Here is a 23,323-nt window from a genome sequence, read left to right on the forward strand (position 1 = left end):
CCTCCCATCCCCACCCCACATACACATTCTGATGAGCAACAAGGCAACCTACCCTTCTGTCCCCTAGAAGAGTGATGAGAACAGATTTACTCTAGTTCACCCAGAATACTGAAGGTATAACCCTTTGGGATTCCAACTCAATGTTGCAGCAGTGTCTTTAAGATCCCATACTTTGGACAGGCTCTGGGCTTTTATTTTTTCCCCCCTCACTTTGTGATACATTAAAAGCAAAGTTCAAGTTTTCATGGATTGTCAAATGTCCTTAAGATAAAAGTGGCTTTTATGTTTTGCAAATTTCTCTGGGTTCCTGTTTCTTAATAGATTTTGGTCTAATCATTTCATACACCTTGTTAGATCTTTAATTATTTTAAATAAGATTTAAAAACCATATCCATTTCGGGCGGCGGAGCAAGATGGCAGAGGAATAGGAGACCTGGATTTCGTCTGGTCCCAGGAATTAGCTGGATAGGGATCAAACCATTCTGAACACCTACAAACTCAACAGGAGATCGAAGAAAAGAATAGCAGCAACTCTCTGAACAGAAAAGTGACCACTTTCTGGAAGGTAGGACGTGCGGAGAAGTGAATCCGAGGCGATATTCGGGAGGATAGACGGTGGGGGAGGGGGTCTCCGTCAGCCGCTTCTGGCAAGTAATAGAGCAGCAGAGCACAAAATCGGAACTTTTAGAAGTCGGCTCCACTGAGGGTCGTTGCTCCAGTGGCTAAGTGCGGGGTGGAACCCTCGCGGGACAGTGTTGTCTCAGGACCCTCGGGGTCACAGAAAGACCGGGGGTGCCTGAGTGCGGCAGAGCTCCCAGGTATTGGAGCAGGGAAGCCAGCTGCAGAGATGGAGCGGAGGCATGGGCTCTCAGCTTGGGGTTACTATAAACCATGATCTGCGGCACAGTCGGGCCACTGCTCCTCCAGCAGGGACCCAACAAGTGGCAGATCCGGGGAGACTCCCCTTCCTCCCCCTGGAGGAGCGGCACGGGAGCGCACCGCAGGGATCTGCTGGGTTTGGAGACTCCACACGGGGTCAGAGGCCAGAGATAGAAACTCTTGGTCACAGGCCGGGTGAGCACAGAGTGCGGCCGGAGACCGGGGAGATGGGAGTGACTGACTGCTTTTCTCTGGGGGCTCACTGAGGAGTGGGGCCCCGAGTTCTCGGCTCCTCCTGGCAGAGATTGGGAGGCCGCCGTTTTCAGTGTCGTCCTCCAAAGCCGAACAGAAAGCTTGCAGGGAACAAAAGCTCCCAAGAGCAAACCTGAGTAGATTACTTAGCCTGGACCCACAAGGGTGGGGCAATTCTGCCTCTGGCAAAGATATTTGGGAACCACGGCAACAGGCCCCTACCCCAGAAGATCAGCAAGAACAGCCCGCCAAGACCAAGTTTACCGATCAATGAGAACGGCAGAACTCCAGCGCTAGGGGAATACTGCACATAGAATTCATGGCTTTTTTATCATGATTCTTTAGTCTTTCAAAGTTAATTTTTTTTTAAATGTCTTTTTTTTTAATTTTTCCTTTTCCCTTTTTCAACCAACATCTTATCAATCCCTTTTTAAAAAAATTTTTTTTATTTTTCATTTTTAGAGTCATATTCTATCCCTTCATAGTAGTTACCCTTATTTTTGCCATATATATATATAAGTTGTTCTCTCTTTAAAATTTTGAGATACAGTTTCTTCTAATAGATCAAAATATACACTAAATCTCTAGTGTATGGCTTTGTTCTAGTCTCCTGCCTGTTCACATTCTCTCCCTTTTTTTTTCTTTTTTTTTAAATCCTCCTCTTTCTTTTTTCAAACAACTTCTTATCTTATCAATTCCTTTTATAAAGTCTTTTATAATTTTCATCTTTACAGTCATTTTCTATCCCTTCATTGTATTAACTCCTATTTTTGTATATATATAAGTTTTTCTTTCTTTAAAATTTTCGGAGGCACTTTCTTCTAACAGACCAAAATAGACCCAAAATCTAGTGTGTGGCACCAATCTATGCACCAGCCTGATCGTATTTGATCATATTCTGGTTTTTCTGTTTTGTTCTGTTTTTGTTTGTTTTTATCTTTTTCTTTTTCTTTTTTCTTTCTTTCCCTTTCTTTTCCCCTGGTTTCAGATCTTTTCTGATTTGTTTAGAGTATATTTTCTGGGGACATTGGTACCCTGTTAGCATTTTGTTCTCTCATTCATCTATTCTCCTCTGGACAAAATGACAAGATGGAAAAAATCAGCTCAACAAAAAGAACAAGAGGCAGTACTGACTGCCAGGGACCTACTCAATATGGACATTAGTACAATGTCAGAACTAGAGTTCAGAATGATGATTTTAAAGATACTAGCTGGGCTTGAAAAAACCATGGAAGTTATTAGAGAAACCCTTTCTGGAGAAATAAAAGAACTAAAATCTAACCAAGTTGAAATCAAAAAGGCTTTTAATGAGGTGCAATCAAAAATGGGGGCTCTAACTGCTAGGATAAATGAGGCAGAACAGAAAATTAGTGATATAGAAGACTAAATGATGGAAAATAAAGAAGCTGAGAAAAAGAGAGATAAACAACTACTGGATCACGAGGGCAGAATTCGAGAGATACCATAAGACGAAACAACAGTAGAATAATTGGGATCCCAGAAGAAGAAGAAAGAGAGAGAGGGGCAGAAGGTATACTGGAGCAAATTATAGCAGAGAACGTCCCTAATTTGGGGAAGGAAACAGGCATCAAAATCCAGGAGGCACAGAGAACCCCTCTCAAAATCAATAAAAATAGGCCAACACCCGACATCTAATAGTAAAACTTACGAGTCTCAGAGACAAAGAGAAAATACTGAAACCAGCTCGGGAGAAGAGATCTGTAACCTACAATGGTAGAAACATTAAATTGGCAACAGACCTATCCACAGAGAACTGGCAGGCCAGAAAGGACTGGCAGGATATATTCAGAGCACTAAATGAGAAAAATATGCAGCCAAGAATACTATATTCAGCTAGGCTGTCATTGAAAATAGAAGGAGAGATAAAAAGCTTCCAGGACAAACAAAAACTAAAGGAATTTGCAAACACAAAACCAGCCCTACAGGAAATCTTGAAAGGGGTCCTCTAAGCAAAGAGAGAGCCTAAAAGCAACATAGACCAGAAAGGAACACAGACAATATACAGTAACAGTCACCTTACAGGCAATACAATGGCACTAAATTCATATCTTTCAATAGTTACCCTGAATGTAAATGGGCTAAATGCCCCAATCAAAAGACACAGGCTATCAGATTGGATAAAAAGACAAGACCCATCGATATGCTGTCTGCAAGAGACTCATTTTAGACCCAAAGACACCCCCAGATTGAAAGTGAGGGGGTGGAAAACCATTTACCATGCTAATGGACACCAAAAGAAAGCTGGGGTGGCAATCCTTATATCAGACAAATTAGATTTTAAACCAAAGACTGTAATAAGAGATGAGGAAGGACACTATATCCTACTTAAAGGGTCTATCCAACAAGAAGATCTAACAATTGTAAATATCTATGCCCCTAACATGGGAGCAGCCAATTATATAAGGCAATTAATAACAAAAGCAAAGAAACACATCGACAACAATACAATAATAGTGGGGGACTTTAACACCCCCCTCACTGACGGACAGATCATCTAAGCAAAAGATCAACAAGGAAATAAAGACTTTAAATGACACACTGGACCAAATGGACTTCACAGATCTATTCAGAACATTCCATCCCAAAGCAACAGAATACACATTCTTCTCTAGTGCCCATGGAACATTATCCAGAATAGATCACATCCTAGGTCACAAATCAGGTCTCAACTGGTACCAAAAGATTGGGATCATTCCCTGCCTATTTTCAGACTGCAATGCTTTGAAACTAGAACTCAATCACAAGAGGAAAGTTAGAAAGAACTCAAATACCTGGAGGCTAAAGAGCATCCTACTAAAGAATGAATGGGTCAACCAGGAAATTAAAGAAGAATTAAAAAAAATTCATGGAAACAAATGAAAATGAAAACAGAACTGTTCAAAATCTTTGGGATACAGCAAAGGCAGTCCTAAGAGGAAAGTATATAGCAATACAAGCCTTTCTCAAGAAACAAGAAAGATCTCAAGTACACAACCTCACCCTACACCTAAAGGAGCTGGAGAAAGAACAGCAAATAAAGCCTAAACCCAGCAGGAGAAGAGAAATAATAAAGATCAGAGCAGAAATCAATGAAATAGAAACTAAAAGAACAGTAGAACAGATCAACGAAACAAGGAGCTGGTTCTTTGAAAGAATTAACATAATTGATAAACCCCTGGTCAGATTTATCAAAAAGAAAAGAGAAATGACCAAAATCAACAAAATCATGAATGAAAGAGGAGAGATCACAACCAACACCAAAGAAATACAATTATAAGAACATATTATGAGCAACACTATGCCAGCAAATTAGATAATCTGGAAGAAATGGGTGCATTCCTAGATATGTATCAACTACCAAAACTGAACCAGGAAGAAATAGAAAACCTGAACAGACCTATAACCACTAAGGAAATTGAAGCAGTAATCAGAAATCTCCCAACAAACAAAAGCCCAGGGCCAGATGGCTTCCCAGGGGAATTCTACCAAACATTTAAAGAAGAATTAATACCTATTCTTCTAAAACTGTTCCCAAAAATAGAAATGGAAGGAAAACTTCCAAACTCGTTATATGAGGCCACCATTACCTTGATCCCCAAACCAGACAAAGACCCCATCAAAAAGGAGAATTACAGACCAATATCCTTGATGAACATGGATGCAAAAATTCTCACCAAAATACTAGCCAATAGGATCCAACAGTACATTAAAAGGATTATTCACCATGACCAAGTGGGATTTATCCCTGGGCTGCAAGGTTGGTTCAACATCTGCAAATCAATCAATGTGATACAATACATTAATAAAAGAAAGAACAAGAACCATATGATCCTCTCAATAGATGCAGAAAAAACATTTGACAAAGTACAGCATCCTTTCTTGATCAAAACTCTTCAGAGTATAGGCATAGAGGGTACATACTTCAATATCATAAAAGCCATCTATGAAAAACCCACAGCAAATATCATTCTCAATGGGGAAAAACTGAGAGCTTTCCTCCTAAGGTCAGGAACACAGCAGGGATGTCCACTCTCACCACTGCTATTCAACATAGTATTAGAAGTCCTAGCCTCAGCAATCTGACAACAAAAAGAAATCAAAGGCATCCAAATCGGCAAAGAAGAAGTCAAACTCTCACTCTTTGCAGATGATATGATACTTTATGTGGAAAACCCAAAAGACTCCACCCCAAAACTGCTAGAACTCATACAGGAATTCAGTAAAGTGGTAGGATATAAAATCAATGCACAGAAATCAGTGGCATTCCTATACACCAACAACAAGACAGAAGAAAGAGAAATTAAGGAGTCGATCCCATTTACAATTGCACCCAAAACCATAAGATACCTAGGAATAAATCTAACCAAAGGGGCAAAGAATCTGTACTCAGAAAACTATAAAATACTCATGAAAGAAATTGAGGAAGACACAAAGAAATGGAAAAATGTTCCATGCTCATGGATTAGAAGAACAAATATTGTGAAGATGTCAATGCTACCTAGAGCAATCTACACATTCAATGCAATCCCCATCAAAATACCATCCACTTTTTTCAAAGAAATGGAACAAATAATCCTCAAATTTGTATGGAACCAGAAAAGACCCCAAATAGCCAGAGGAATGTTGAAAAAGAAAAGCAAAGCTGGCGGCATCACAATTCCGGACTTCCAGCTCGTTACAAAGCTGTCATCATCAAGACAGTATGGTACTGGCACAAAAACAGACACATAGATCAATGGAACAGAATAGAGAGCCCAGAAATGGACCCTCAACTCTATGGTCAACTAATCCTTGACAAAGCAGGAAAGAACAGTCTCTTCAACAAATGGTGTTGGGAAAATTGGACAGCCACATGCAGAAGAATGAAACTGGACCATTTCCTTACACCACACACAAAAATAGACTCCAAATGGTTGAAAGACCTCAATGTGAGACAGGGGTCCATCAAAATCCTAGAGGAGAACACAGGCAGCAACCTCTTCGACCTCAGCCGCAGCAACTTGTTCCTAGAAACATTGCCAAAGACAAGGGAAGCAAGGGCAAAAATGAACTATTGGGACTTCATCAAGATAAAAAGCTCTTGCACATCAAAGGAAACAGTCAACAAAACCAAGACAACCAACAGAATGGGAGAGGTTATTTGCAAATGACATATCAGATAAAGGGCTAGTATCCAAAATCTATAAAGAACTTATCAAACTCAACACCCAAAGAACAAATGATCCAATCAAGAGATGGGAAGAAGACATGAACAGACATTTTTCCAAAGAAGACATCCAAATGGCCAACAGACACATGAAAAAGTGCTCAACATTGCTCAGCATCAGGGAAATCCAAATCAAATGTAGGTTCTTCAAAAAGTTGAAAATAGAGCTACCATACGATCCAGCAATTGCACTACTGGGTATTTACCTCAAAGATACAAATGTAGGGATCCAAAGGGGTACGTGCACCCTGATGTTTATAGCAGCAATATCCACAATAGCCAAACTGTGGAAAGAGCCAAGATGTCCACTGACAGATGAATGGATAAAGAAGGTGTGGTATATATATACAATGGAATATTATGCAGCCATCAAAAAGAATGAAATCTTGCCATTTGCAACTATGTGGTTGGAACTGGAGGGTATTATGCTGAGCGAAGTCAGTCAGTCAGAGAAAGACATGTATCATATGACCTCACTGATATGAGGAATTCTTAATCTCAGGAAACAAACTGAGGGTTGCTGGAGTGGTGGGGGGTGGGAAGGATAGGGCGGCTGGATGATAGACATTGGGGAGGGTATGTGCTATGGTGAGCGCTGTGAAGTGGGCAAGACTGTTGAATCACAGATCTGTACCTCTGAAACAAATAATACGTTATATGTTAAAAAAAAAAAAAAAGAAGAAGAAGAAGATAGCAGGGGGGAAGAATGAAGGGGGGGAAATCGGAGGGGGAGACGAACCATGAGAGACGATGGACTCTGAGAAACAAACGGAGGGTTCTAGAGGGGAGTGGGGGGGAGGATGCGTTAGCCTGGTGATGGGTATTAAAGCGGGCACGTTCTGCATGGAGCACTGGGTGTTATATGCAAACAATGAATCATAGAACACTACATCAAAAACTAATGATGTAATGTATGGTGATTAACATAACATAATAAAAAATAAATAAATAAATAGAGGTTTAAAAAAAAATCCATTTCTAGTTGTTTCCAGTAGGAAGGTTGGTGTGAATAACCTATCCAGTGTAAGAGATTTATAAAATCACCACAAATTTCTTTCATCCATATGTAAGCCCCTTTGCAATGTGTCTTTGTCAATTTTCCCATCAGGAGGTAGAGTCTGCATCTCCACTGCTTGAATCTAGGCTTGGCTGTGTGCCTTGCTCTGGCCAACAGAACATAAACAAATGGAATGCAAGTAGAGATTTTAAAAAGACTTGCCCTCTCTTGGTGCTCTTGGGAACTTTATAATTATCATCATATGAATGAACCTAAGCTAATTTACTGGATATTGAATTACTTCCATCAACCCTACTGACAGATAGCCATCATCAGATGTACAGGTGATCCCAGCTGCATGAGTGAGCCCAGCCTCTGCCATGTGGACAAAAGACAAGTTATCTCATCTGAGCCCAGTACAAACTGCTGACCCACAGAACGGACATCAAATGTTTTAAGTTGCTTAGCTTAAGATGACTTGCTATGGAGAAAAAACTAACCGATATACCCTCCAGTGCATGAAAGAGATGTCCCTAATTATAATTTTTTAAAAATGTTTAATAGGTGGGGTGCCTGGGTGGCTCAGTTGGTTGGACATCTGCCTTCGGTTCAGGTCATGATCCCAGGATCCTGGGATCGAGCCCCACTTCAGGCTCCCTGCTCAGGGGGGAGCCTGCTTCTCCCTCTCCCTCTGCCCCTCCCCCTGCTTGTGCACTCTCTCTCTCTCTCTCTCTCTCTCTGGCAAATAAATAAATAAAATCTTTATAAAAAATGTTTAATAGATAATACATGATCACTAAAGAAAATTTGGATATATGAAAAGAAGAAAATTTTAAGAACACCTAAAATCCTACTACCCAGAAATAACAATGTTGATGTTTTAATTTGTCTGTCTGAATATGTGTGTTGTGGGGGATGGGCTGGCAAGTTATGGTCTGCATAGGATGACAATACACAACTATGTATACACACACCAAAATACAACACACACTTACACATACGCAGTACAATCTTTGGTAGAGACACATGAATAAAATTCATTATATATATTTATATTCATTATAAAATATGCTTGTAATATGCTCTTTATTGTTCAATCACATAAAGGTACCTTTATATGGGTAAAATTTAGTTAATATGAACACTGTTAGTATCCTTTCTTCAAAGGAATTAAATAGGGAATGGCAGGAACAGCAAGCTGGAGTTAGAACAGAGCAAGTGAGTACCTCAGAAGGGCAATTGATTGATGAGGTTAGTAGGAAAAACAAGGATAGTTTCTTGCCTGTAAAAAATTCTGAATTTTTTATTCTGACCATACTTATATTTTATCTATCCCCTCCCCCTCCAAATATGACATTTGTTTTTGTCTGTTCTACAGAACACTTCCTACTATAGTTAAAAAATTAAGGCTGATTAAGCCCTGTCGTTAGTTCTGAAAGTAGCCACTGGGAGGCCTTAGATTCCCTTCCTTTACCCTTGTACTCAGGGCTTTGGTGGCCCAACTGTACCTGGGATGTGGGGGTCATTTCACAGCTGCTGTCTGAAGACTTAGGGGCTAAGTCTGCTTCCTTCCTTCCCATCAGTGTAGCAGGATACCTTCAGTGTGGGTGATTTTAAGCTGTCTAGGTTCTTGGGAAGATCCCCAAGGTCTAAGTTCTTGGGAAGTCTCCAGCATGCTTAACTTGAGACTAAAACACAAATTTGCCTTTCTGGAACTTTCCTTTATGGAGGAAAGGGTACCTACCCAACATTTTTCTGATCCTAATGTAGGCAGGAAATCTCAATGAAATGAATCAGTGAGCCATGAGCCTCTGGGTTAGCTTTCCCTCTAACGGCAGCATCTACACAACATCAAAACACTGTTACAGCAAGATGTGGCCTATGTGGTGTTAGGCAGTCATTCTGAATCAGCTAAAAATGGTGGTTTTTGCATGAGGTAGACAAAACCTGTGTTTGTAAAAATTCCCTCCCTTGATATATTCCTAGAAATCTTTTGGCATCCATGACCTCAACATTAGTGTTCAGTCTACCGATGGAAGTCAATGTCCTTAAGGAATACTTTTGAGTGACCTAGCATTGGAAAAAATGAAAAGAGAGCCTTTGAGCCTCATTTTCCCAAGTCTATGAAGAAAACTACTGACCCCTGACTGAGGAAACTATTATCAATGTGCCATCTCTGAATAACAAAGGTGCAGATTTTATATCTACAATTTGATACTTACATCTAACCTGACATTACAGTGAGGCTTATTTTATGCGTGACTCCTTTATTTTTTTTTTTTTTAAAGATTTTATTTATTTATTTGAGAGAGAGAGAATGAGAGACAGAGAGCATGAGAGGGAGGAGGGTCAGAGGGAGAAGCAGACTCCCTGCCGAGCAGGGAGCCCGATGCGGGACTCGATCCTGGGACTCCAGGATCATGACCTGAGCCGAAGGCAGTCGCTTAACCAACTGAGCCACCCAGGCGCCCAGCGCGTGACTCCTTTAAATAGTCTACGCTGATCACAGCATCAACCTCTTCAAGTGGCCTTAATGGAGGAAGCCAGTCAAGGATTTTGTGACCAGTCAAAAAGGTCCACAACTTGAGCTATGAAAATAGTTCCAGAGTTAAACATACCAACTATATCCCTCCCTCACCCCCACAACCTCTCCTGCTTCCCATGACATTTTTAAAAATATTTATTTATTTATTTATTTATTTATAGATGGAGAGAGAGAATAGGGGGAAGGGGAGAGGGAGAGAGAGTCTTAAGCAGACTCTGCACTGAATGTGGAGCCTGACGTGGGCCTCGATCTCACGACCCTGAGATCATGACTGGAACTGTAACCAAGAGTCAGAGGCTTAACCCACTGAGGCACCCGGGCACCCGCCCTCTCACAACATTTTTAAAATGGGATGTTTCTAATAAAATATCTAGATTTCAAATATTTCCCTTATAAAACCAGAAGCTCTGCCAATGCAGGGCCTGACTTCCCATCTGGCAACAACTGACTGGTGTGGAGAGGTTATATCCTCCTTAGAGGGGGCACACACTCTACAGTTAGCCTAAGCCCCAGCACGCTCTATTGCCTCACTCACTCAGAAGCTTGGTATACTGTTTTACTCAACTGCTTCCCTCCTCTGTTTACCTACTGGACTCCACATTCCTCTTACGTTGCATCTCCTGGTCTAAATGTTTAATTAGTAAATTAGTAAATGGAACTGTGGCCAGCCATTTGACATCCTCAATCCCTCATTCTTCAGACTGCATCTAGACCTTTCTTTTCATCTTATCTTCCCCTTCATTTTCCGCTCTTACAGCTAAAATTCAGAGTTCCTTTTACCCAGATCTCAGTGACATGAAAATTTTGGCTGTTGGGAAGCCCATATACTATGGTTTACACTGAAACCTGTGTCTTCTAGAAATAGCACCATTGTCTTCTTATGAATTTCAGGGATTTATACTATTCTTTGCACAGGCCAAGAGAGCTATGTGAGTCTGGTAGGTACCTTCCTGAAATAAAGGAAACTGAGAGAGTAATTTTTTTTTTTTTACCTTTGGTGTTTATTTCATGTGATTTTTATTTAGAACATTATCATTCCAGGTAATTCTGTTAAAAGAAACCTGACTGTGACTTCCTGCTTATTCCTTGACTATTATGAATCAGAAGAGTGGGGTTCAGCTTTGTAAATGTTACTATTTTAGAATTGAGAAAATATCTCTTAAGCCTCCATCTGGATCTCTGTATTGTTGGGTGAGGCAACCCAATCATCATAAAACAGTCCTCTGACCTCTGGCTTTGAAATTGTGTATGCAATGCTGGGGAACAAAGAGCTCTTTTTCATCTGCATTTATATATTCAATTTGAATCACATTATTAAGAGGCTATTTTAAGTACATGATTTGGTTGATGTATTATTTTGTAGTTAATTCAAGTCGCTTCATCTGTTCATGTTTTATCTCCCTCACGTGGCTAGTGGTTACTTAGTGCAGTTCTAGACCATTGATTTTGCTTAGGTCTGTGTAAAAGATCGAAAGTGAAAGAAACTTGAGGGAAGGTCACTCGTAGGAGACTACTGCAATAGTCTAGGTTTGCAGAATCACAATGACATTGGCCAAGCTTAAAGCAGTAAGAATGGAAAGAAAGGCATACATTCATTACCTGATTAAAGGGCAATCCATTAGAAAAATCCTCGAGAGTATAATGCTAAGTGAAGGAAGCCAGCCAGAGAAAGACAACTATCATATGATTTCACTCATATGTGGAATATAAGAAACAAAACAAACGAGCATAGGAAAAAAAAAAAAGAAAGAGAGAGGCAAACCAAGAAACAGACTCTTAACTGTAGAGAACAAACTGATGGTTACCAGAGGGGAGGTGGGTGGGAGGGATGGGTGAAGTAGGTGACAGGGATGAAGGAGTGCACCTGTTGTGATGAGCACTGGGTGATATATGGAAGTGTTGAATCACTAAATTGTACACCTGAAACTAATATAACACTGTATGTTAACTCTACTGGAATTAAAATGAAAAATAAGAAAAGAAAAATCCTTGAGGAAGGAAGCCGAGAGGAATTTCTTCAAGCATTGAAAGAGCTTCAGCAAAAGGTCGTTTTCTAGAATTCTAGTTTCATGGACTGTTAAAAGAAGAAAAGTTGGAAAATACTAACTCTGGGAAACAATTTATTGTGCTTCATTCATCTCAGAGATTTTAATATGTTAATGTGCTTTGTGAACCTGCAAGAGTGTGATAAATTGGGTCACATGCACCAAATTTCTTTGACTATGGAATTCTTTTGGGAAGACCTCTCATAGTATTAGCATTCTGTGGAACACATTTTGAGATAAAAGAAGTCAAACAAGACACCGAGGACTTGCTAATGAAGTGCTGGCCTGGATTCAGAGGAGAGAATCTTCAGATAGCGCTGACGTCACTTCAGAGGAGGTACTTTCAGTATTGTAGGGTGCCCTGAGACAACCCCCAGATGTTCCTTTCAAAGTCAAGGAACTCACTTTGCCAGCTTTGAGGAGTGTTGCCAGCAAACAGTTTACAAGGGAGGCTGTCCAGAAATTGGCCTCAGATCAGGGTAGTTGCCTTGCCCAAATATATAGTCCCTCCCCAGGGGCAGCCTGTGTCCAGTGATAGTTGATATGAAGGTACAAAGGCTCAACTCCTTGCTTTGATTCAGATTATCTCTGATGGGTCATTCCAGTTCAGAGCTCCTCCCGGGGTTGACTGAGATCTCTGTTATAATGCATTGCCATTCAGTTTCTCCCTAAGTCTTATCGGAGCCAACTTTCAGTCAGGAAACCCATTGGTGAAAGGAGAGGCCAAGTCCCCATAAGGAAGAAATTGGCAACATTATGGCAAGGATATGGGAGCAGGGATTCTCCTAGTTTTTCCCCAAAGGGATCTACAACCATATACTGAAAGGAGAATATCCAGACATTTCAAGGACTATGGGACACTGAGTCCAAGTTGACATTGATCCCCATATGATCAACTGAAGTCTCTGTTGTAACTATGTCATAATGGCTGCTTTATGAAAGTGAGGTTTTATGGGGGTCAAGTAATAAATGGAGTCATGATCTAGGTTCACTGTGTGTTCATTGTGTGTTCACTGTGTGTTCACTGGCTCCATGGTCCCACCCAGTAATCCAACAATCAATTCTCCAGTACCCATATTATAATTTTCATGGACATCCTGGTAATTGGCTGAACCTTCATATTTATTCTTTTGCCTGTGGGGTAACAGCTATTATAGTGGGAAAAGCCAAATGGTAGCCTCTGAAACTTCCATTCTTCCCAGACAAGACTATAAAATCAAAAGAATATCATTTCATGGGGGGAAAGGCAGAGATTAGCACTACCCTTAAAGACCTACAGGATACAGGGTGGTAGCCCCTATCATATCCCTATTCATTTAATTCACTAGTCAGGTCCCTTGAAAAACCAAACAGATCCTAGAAGATGGAAGTAGACTCTTACAAACTCAACAAAGTAATAGTCCCAGTTTTAGCTGCTGTGTTAGTTGTAGTATCTGTGCTAGAGCTGATTAACACAGTCTCTGGTACATGGTAAGTAGATATTGATCTGGTGAGTGCTTTCTTTTCCACCTCCATCATGAAAGACAATCAGTTGAAATTCAAGTGGGATAGATAAAAGTATACATTTACAGTTTTGCCACAGGGATATGTCAACCCTCCCATCTTCTGTCATAATATAGTCTGAATGGATCAAGACAATCTAAACATTCCATAGTTCATCATATTACTTTACCACATCTATGATATTGTGTTTATTGAACCAGATAAGCAAGGAGTGGTACATCAGAAACTTTGGAAGACTTGGAAAGAGATATTTTCACCAGGGAGTAGAGATGAACTCTTCAAAGATTCAAAGACTCATATGAGTAAGGTTTTTAGGAGTCCAGTGGGGTGGGCCATGATGGCACATCCCCTCCAAGGTGAAGCACAAAGTATTACTTGTGCCTCCCACCATTACAAAAGAAGCACAATATCCAGGAGGCCTCCTCAGATTCTGAAGGCAACAACTTCCAAACCTGACACTATTACTCCAGCCTATTCATCAACTGACATGGAAGACAGCCAACTTTGTGTGGGACTAGAGTAGGAAATGGCTTTGCAGCAGTTCAGTGTGTGAAACAAGCAGCCCTACAGCTTGAGCCACACAACATGATAGATCTTATGGTATTTGATGTATCTGGTCATAGAGAGGCCATGTGAAGTTCATGACAAACCTCAGTAGGAAAATCACAACAATGAGCACCAGGGTTCTGGAGCAAGGCATGCCATCCTCAGCAGAGAACGATACATGATTCAGAAAAGAGCCACCATAAAGCCTAAGATGTAAGTGATGATGTGACCAAAACTGCCTATCACAAGCAGGATTCCACCAGTCTTGCCAAGTCATGAAGTCTGGCAGCTCCAGAAGCAATTCTCCAAAAGACGGAAATGGTACATCTGGGACCAGCATGATCAGAGCCAAAGGGTGCAAGGAAACTGAAGAATCAGGTCATTCAGACTCCCATGTCATCCACCACTATTGCACTGCTGCCGCTCCTTTAGCTCACACCAGGGTGGGTCTATTATGACCTGTGGATGAAAGAATAAATAGGATGAGCTTGGTTCATAGGTGAGCAAGCCCAATATATGGGTGAAGCTGAAATTAGACTGTTACTGCACTGCAGCCCCAATCAAGAATGGCCATAAAGGATAGCTGTGAAGGGAAATCCTCCCAAAGAGCAAAGTTTCAGAAAGTGTACATGGTCACTCACTTAGTATAGATAGAGAAGTGTCTTATCCTGATATTAAATGTGTGTGTATGTGTGTGCATACTCATGGGTTATGGCAAATGTCTCAATTGGTTGGTGAGAGACACAGGAAAGAGGGAAATTGGAAGGTCACAGTCCAGAAGAAGTGGGAAAGAAGCATGTATATACCTTAGGGAGTGGGCACAAAGTGTGAAGATTGTTGTATGATGTGTTAATTCACACTGGAGAGCATTCACCACGGAAGAGGCACTAAACCACCAAGTGGGCAGAATGACTTGGCCAGTGCTGTACTGGCACATGGGCACATGACCAGAGAAGCAATGCTTTCAAGGAATAAGGCTATGCATGGGCCCCAGAACATGGGTTCCCATTCTCCAAGGCCAATACAGGTACTGTTGCTGTGAAATGTCTAACCTGCCAGCAACAGAGGCTAGGATTGAGCTCTCAATATTATATCATTCTTAAATGAGTCTAACCTTCCATTTGATGGCAAAATAATTACACAGGACCTCTTTGATCCTGGCACTTCATCTTGACTATAATTTACATATATTCTGGCTATGGGTTTTTCTTTCCTGCCCATATGACTTCATCCAGCGCTATAGAGGGCTCATGGAATAACTGATCTGTTGGCATGGGATCACACATAACATTGCAATTGGCCAAGGGACCCACTTACAGGAAAAGGGTTCATACCATGGGAGCCATTGATCCTATTTTACAATGCACCACCGAGAAGATGTTGGCCTGATAGAGCAATGGAACCACTCTTTTAAGACATAATTAAGGCACCAGATTGGAGATGAGGCTTTATGAATATGGGACACATCCTTTAGGACCCAATATATACCCTAAACCAATAATCATTATAAGGTATTGTGTCCCCAGTATGTAGGCTACATGGGTCCAGGAACTAAGGAATGAAAGTAGTAGTCACACTTATCATCACCTTTCATAAACTGTTTGAAAAATTTATGCTTCTATCTACATAACCCTAGGCTCTGCAGATCTAGAACTTCTGATTCCCAGATGTAGAATGTTTCCATTAAGGGATGATTAAGGGTCCCATTGAACTTTAAGCTATGGCTGTCATCTAATCTCTTTGGGCTTTTGCCAAGGCCAGTAGGCAAGGAAAGGAGTCACCAGCCTGCCAAGGGTAATTGACCCTTATCGTTAGGAGACATGATTGTTGTTACACGACAGGAGCAAGAAAGAATATGTTCAGCACCCAGGTGAACCACTATAGTGTCTCTTGTTATTCTCTTGTTTATTTCTAACAGTGGCCATGATCTAAGAATTGCATGTTGACCAGGTGGTTCAGACCCCCCAGGAATGAGAGACTGAATCACTCCACTTGGTCATCCACCTAGACAAGCAGAGGTACTAGGTAAGGTGTGGGGAATTTAGAATGAGCAGTAGAGGAGGATTACTTGCAGCCTTGTGACCATTTGTAGCTGCAGGGGCTTAGAGTTTAGCCTACTAACTTTCATCTTGTCAGTTTCCCCAAGAAAAGAGATCAACAAGAATCCTCAAGTTGTTGTTCCAAGATGGGGTGAGTTCATAAGAGCAAGTGGATTCATGAAGCACAAGAGACAGACTTGTGTGGATGCTCTGATATGCTACCCAGATCCCTTCTACAGGACTGAGCTGTCATCCCCCCGAGCGGCCAGGAGGCCTTCCCCAGGAATCACCTTTGGTTAAAGGGAGCTGTCTCACTCAAGATCATGCCCTCTTCCTGTGGGCAACCAGGATCCTGGTCTATATGGGGAACAAAGGCCTTAGGCCCCTTGCTCAAACAGGACATCTCTGAAAAGTCATCTCAGCATGAAGAACTTCCCAGAGAATCAACTGAAGGCTCTGTTACAACTGTATTACGGTTCAACCTCTCCTTTTGTTTGATCCAGCTTTTCTCATTGCCTGACAGCTGTTGTAACTGAGAGTCCTCCCCATAAACCACACGCCAATAAATCTTAGAGTCTCTTTTCAGGGGAGCCCATCTCATGACAGATGTGAAATTTAAGGGTTCTCTCTATAGCTTAGGCACCCTGATGTAAATCAAATGTCTGCTCACAGTCTGATGATTATGTTACACTAAATCAAGCTGGGTTTAATGGACACTCTATGTCCCTATCAATTTCCTGCGGATGTGGTTGGAACCCTGAGATTTCTCTTCAATGTGGCAGGATAGCTGTGTGTTTCAAAGGCTAAGGGAGTGTAGTGTGACAGGAAGGGGTTTTGGCCAAATGTTAGAGAGATCATGGTCCTGAGGCTGTGGTCTGAGAAGAATGATTGTTTATTGAGTATCAAGGAACTTCTATTAGCTGACACTCAACTGAGAATGGGAAGGGTGTGTTGGGTTCCTAGGGAAGAAGTATGTCAGCAGAGAAGCAAGTACAAAAATGCCAAAGATAACCTTTTGTTTCTCCAAATGGAATATAGGGTTTTTGAGAAAAACCTCTAAGTCCTATATTTTATATTCTTGTGATAATTATGTTAGTTTACTACTTTCACACCACACTTGGCTGAAATTATACATTTTGATGACCTTCAACATACACAAGTCCAACCCAAACTTAAAAATCCCCATGATTCAGTAATTCTATCTTTGGTAGACATCCCCAAAGAAACTCTTGTACATTTGAAAGAATGTTTACAGAATCATTGTTCTCTGTATCAAAACTCTGAAGCAGCCCAAATATTCATTAAAAGAAAAATGGATGTATATTTATATGATGAAATATTGTCATATTCAGCAACAGAATACAACAGTTGAAATGAACTATAGTGAAATGCAAAAATATGGATGAATTTCGCAACAGAACATTCAATGAAAAAAGGAAGAGCCACAGGATTACATAGGGTATGATCCCATTTTTATAACAGTATAGAAACGTCTAAAAATTTTTTTGTAAAGGTGTTTTACAAGAATACATATAGATGTAGTAAAACATGAAATGCAGGCTGATGGTTTCATAGGATAAGGGAATGTCAAGAGATGCTTGATTAGATGTAGGTTATTGTCATGGACCTGGCTTTTATGCTGGTGGTGAGTAGGTCTATGATGTTTATTATATTATTAAGTACTTTGGGATCTATATGTAGATCACTGATGTGAGTGTATCATGAACCAAAGATTATGATTAATACAATTCCAGTCCTGAAAGGGGAAAAAAAATAAACCCAAAAGATGACCATCCACATCTGATTTTCACCTGCAAAGTTACTCAGGTTTTGGTATTACCCAATTATATACCCAGAGTAAGTACTCTAAGTTGGCTCATTGGCCCCCATTCTGGACCCTTTTTAGCATACAGAGGCCAGAAAGCTAAAAACTACAGTTCTCAGACTTCCTTGCAGGTAGAGCTTCACAAATCAAGTGTAGTCAAATGAGACTTTGATTTAGAACTAAAGCCACATGGGAAGAGAGACAAGATGTCACACAGCTTGGTTGGTGTGGGGACTGTCGTTGGCAGAGAGGCAGTGTATCCAGGAGCAGGTAGCTGGGATATTAGCTTCCTGAATCTACAGCCTCTTGACCACTGCAGAAGCAACTGCTCCTCTGACCCAGATCCACCGTTGTTTTGGGAGTCGTTCTTGCAAGTTCAGTCTAGGAGGTGATTCTTCGCTTCCCAATGGCACAATAAACCATAAAATAGCCTTTAATAAATCCCTTTCTCTTAAACTTACTGAATAGATTCTGTTCTTCAAAGATAGCAGGAGGGGAAGAATGAAGGGGGGGAATCGGAGGGGGAGACAAACCATGAGAGACTATGGACTCTGAAAAACAAACTGAGGGTTCTAGAGGGAAGGGGGTGGGAGGATGGGTTAGCCTGGTGATGGGTATTAAAGAGGGCACGTTCTGAATGGAGCACTAGGTGTTATGCACAAACAATGAATCATGGAACACTACATCTAAAACTAATGATGTAATGTATGGTGATTAACATAACATAAAAAAAAAGAATGGCAAAAAAATAAAATAAAATAAAATAATAATGAGATATGAATATGAAAAAAAAAGATTCTGTTCTTCAAAAACTTAATCCTGGCTGATACAATACCCATGACAGATTTTTTTCCTATTTCTCTATTAGTAAGATAATATTAAAAGAAAAACAACTGTCATTGATCAGTCTTTTTTTACTCAAAGCTTTCTTCTTATCAAAAAGGATCTAATCTTTCCTGTTCTTCAATTTAAATAGGAGTGACACATATAAATGGGAAATATGACAGATAAAAGGTTTTTTCTTTCTCAGGGTTCATCTCATTTGAGATAGACAATATATGTCTTAGTCATACCAAATTGCTATGCAACAATCATACTTCTTTATAGTGAAACAATGTGGTGCTTATTGAGTATTAAAATTCTACAAATGTAGAAAGGTGTGTGACACTGTGATAATTAAATAAAATTCAACTTGCTATTAAAGTCACATCTACTCAGATGTTCCTAATACAGAATCATTAATGAAGAAGGCTTATTACAATCCCAAAGTGACAGGAAGTGTATGTGATGTGGGTACTTACTCAGATAGGTCACTTATCCAGCAAAAAAGAGACTCAGTGGGGTATCGTTCATCTTCAGAGAATGGCTTAATCTCAAGGCAGGAGTCCTGCCTGATTATGCAGTGTGGCTCTTCAATGAGACATGCCTAGATTGGACAGCCTCTGCAAATGGCATTTCCTGGGGAGGACCCTTCTGTTTCCCATGTGTTGAATATGTGGCAAAATGACAATCAAGGACATGAAAAATTACAATGATGTAATTAGAGTTAGACCACTACTTACTGCTAGGCTCATCTTCCTGTGATTGTTTTCCGCCGTGAGTGTAATTGAGCCATATTAAAACTATATAGTAGAAGACATTTCATTAGCTGCCCAACGGAGCTTCCAGAAGGGCTAGCCATACCTCCCATGAGTACTGAGGGGCATGCAGGAGTGTGTGTGTGTGTGTGTGTGTGTGTGTGTGTGTGTGTGGTGGGGGGAACGAGAGGGAAAGGATTAGTTACAGCTAATTTCATCTGTGTTGAACACCTGACTAGAGGAAGCTCCAGCAGAGAATTTGAATTCCGATCCACAAAAAACCAAAATCAGTGGTAAATCTGATGCTTAGTTGGGGCTAGAGACTATTGGGTCATGAGATAAGCAAGTAAATGAAGTTCATGGGTAGAAAGAGCCAGAGTGAAGCCAACAGAAAGAAAGATGCACAGACATGAAGAGGCTCCATCGCCTCAATCCCTGTTCTCCTAAGAGAGTATAATCTATTCTCAACAATGCCTCAAAACCATGCATAAACACACATCAAGGCAACCCTCACAAGGCATCTGATCAGAAACTGACCTGTCGCCACACTGAATAGACAATAATTTCCATGACCCCATTACGACTTTCATGGGATGTAGGCACTTTTGCCTTCATGGGTCCCTCTTCCATAAAAAAATTATATATTATATTTTATAACTGCATTGGTATAAAGGCAAATATAACCTAGGCTGGATTCATTATTATATCTATTATTATTATTGTCATCATCACCAGCATTTTCCCCTGATTTTAAAAGAAATTGCAATTAGGATAGCTCTATGAGCCCTGAACGCATCATGGGTCTTTTGTGCATAGTATCATAATACTGTGAGCCTAATGGATAAGTCAGCCCTGCGAATTTCTAATACTTCTGAGGATTAGGCATAGGGACTTTTGTAGGAGCATGGGTTATAGCTTCAATCCTCCCTATTCGTTTTAATACCTCTTCAGTTTTCCTTTTAAGGTGGACTTTAAATTCTTCACATCCAACGTTTCAAAATGCATGACTTTAAATCTTTAAAAAAAAAAAAAAAAAGTGGGCGCCTGGGTGGCTCAGTTGGTTAAGCGACTGCCTTCGGCTCAGGTCATGATCCTGGAGTCCCGGGATCGAGTCCCGCATCGGGCTCCCCGCTCAGCGGGGAGTCTGCTTCTCCCTCTGACCCTCCTCCCTCTCATGCTCTCTGTCTCTCATTCTCTCTCAAATAAATAAATAAATAAATCTTTAAAAAAAAAAAATGCATGACTTGTTTGTCACCAGATACTTCCTGTTGCAAATACATCTATAATTTAGCTGTTAGTTTTTTAAGTGGCTGTCATTCTCATTCTGGAAATTGATGCATTTATTTCCCTGCTTCACTTGAGGAAGTATGTGACTTTGAACTGAGTCACCTTAAGGCATGATTAGCTTTCCAAAATGGGACTGTCTCCTCAGACTATCAACTGAGGAGAAGTGTTCAGGGAAGAGACAGAGAATTCATCAGAGGACATTGCAAGAGACCCAGTGCAAACCTCAGAGGGAAAACGGAATATATGTGACCAGCTTGTTCCAGATTTGATAAATTTTAATTAAGTGACTTGGCCCATTTCTGCCATCCTATAGAAGCCCAGACTCCTTGTGAGTCTCATTCCAAGGCCCAGAATAAAATTAGCAAAGGCTACTTAGCAATATAGTAAATATCAATATGACGGTTTCTCAGGAATCCTGTACATTAACAAAATAATTATAATTTTTGCTTGAGAATAGTTTTTAATGATGATTTTAAGTTATATTTAGTAGTTTAACTTCCCTTTCTTAGTCTTTCACAGATCAAGTAGGGTATAGAGCAGATTTTATTAATATTTGGGGAGTCACAGATCCCTTTGAGAACCTGAAAAAACTATGAACCTTCCCTCTATATAAAAAAAAGTACACACCGCTCTCCCGAAGCTCATCCATGGATCACCCATTTGAAAAAATCTTAATACAGAGAAGATAAATAATTTAACTAATGAGGTATTTAATAAATATATGTAGAATTTTATGCCTAAGAAAATTAGAATTTTGCACTTTTCCTTTTCATGTGTTTATAAGAGTATTGACAGAAATTGATCATATAGAAAACTACAAAGCAAATCTTAATAAACTCCAAAAATAAAAATAAACAGAAAATTTAACCTCAATATTTTCTCATCAGCATACAATAGAGGTAGAAATTATTAACAGAAGTATGAACCAAAAAATCTAACTTCCTCCAAGGAATGGAGGAATGTTCAAACTCTCTCCAAGAAACTTATATCAAAGGGGAACTCACACTGTACTTACAAACCACTTATAAAATAGCAATAATAATACTGCATATCAAACACTTGGAATATGGCCAAAGTTGCGTTCAGAAGCAAATTTGTACTTTTAAATTCTTTCATTGTTAAATAATAATGGATGGAAACCAGTAAATTAAACACTCAACCCAAGAAATTAGAAGAAGAGAAGAGCAAAACTAACTTAAAGGAAACATAGGATTGAATTAATAAAAATTTAAAAAGAAATTGATGAATCAGAAAAGAAGAAAATTGTAGAATTTATATTTAAATGTATACAATTTATATGTATTTGATGAACATTGGTAAATTGCCCTGGCTGTTACCATCCTCAGTATGTTCCTGAAGGTTTGCCTTTTTTATTGTTTCTGTTAATAATGAGTGGAATTATGGTTTAGATTTTGAAGCTAATAAAAATATTAACTAATAATTGTAAGCCCTTTAGTGGCTTATAAAACAATGTTCTCTCTGCATTATCTTCCTTTTTTTTTAAAGATTTTATTTATTTATTTGACAGAGAGAGAGAGCACAAGCAAGGGGAACGAGACAGAGGGAGAGGGAGAAGAAGCAAGCTCCCCGATGAGCAGGGAGCCAGATCCCAGGACCCTGGGATCATGACCTGAGCCAAAGGCAGACGCTTAACCAACTGAGCCACCCAGGCACCCCTGCATTATCTTCCTTAACATTTACAACAATTCTGGTGGATAGGGATAAGCGTTCCTATTATTCCCATTTGACAGATGAGGAGATTGAGATTGAGAGAAGCTGTCAAACCTGCTATATAGAATATATCTTTAAAGTTCATTTGTGATCATCTAACCCTGGAGAACAAGGAAAGGTGAAACAGATGTCAGTGTATGTTTGGGAATTTTCCCATGCCTAACATCACTTTGTTCATTGTCCCTGAAAAGAGGAATAAAATGCATGCTATCGTGTTTAGAATTCCAACAGCAAGTATGTTTGGGCTTAAAACTCTATGAAGAACCAGGTAACTGAAGGCAGCCAGGAAAATGGTGTGCTTCATTGACCTTGTCTTCCTGCCAGATAAAAACTGTGAGCCAACAAAAATTAGACCTTTCCTCTTCGGTTGGGTATGAGGAGAAAATAGACCAATGAGAACCAATGAATAGAACTACACTTGATGTTGCAAAGGTGTGAGAAGGGGACCAGTGGGAGGGCCCCCCCATTACGGTGGACAGTAGCTGGGGTGGTGTGCAGGGGGAGAGCTCCTATAGAGCTCAGCAATCTTTCCACAACCCTCCTGTTCAGGGCATACCCTGAGACACAGGCTTGCTTACTTCTGTAGCACCTTGGTAGAGGAAACTAGTCCTAGAGAAATCGGGAGGTCCATTTCCATTCACCTCAAAAATAAGAATGCCTACCCATACGGACAGTGTATCTTAGACCCAGGAGTAAAAATATGTGCCATTTGGCAGTTAGTCCCGTTTCTTTTTTTTTTCTTCTAAGATTTTATTTATTTGAGAGAGAGAGGGAGAGAGAGAGAGAATGCATATGCACAAGCAAGGGTGGGGGGAGGAGGAGAGGGAGAGGGACAAGCAGACTCCCCACTGAACAAGGAGCCCAATGTGGAACTCGATCCCAGGACCCTGA

Source organism: Halichoerus grypus, chromosome 11, assembly GCF_964656455.1.
Source record: "Halichoerus grypus chromosome 11, mHalGry1.hap1.1, whole genome shotgun sequence".
NCBI lineage: Eukaryota > Metazoa > Chordata > Mammalia > Carnivora > Phocidae > Halichoerus > Halichoerus grypus.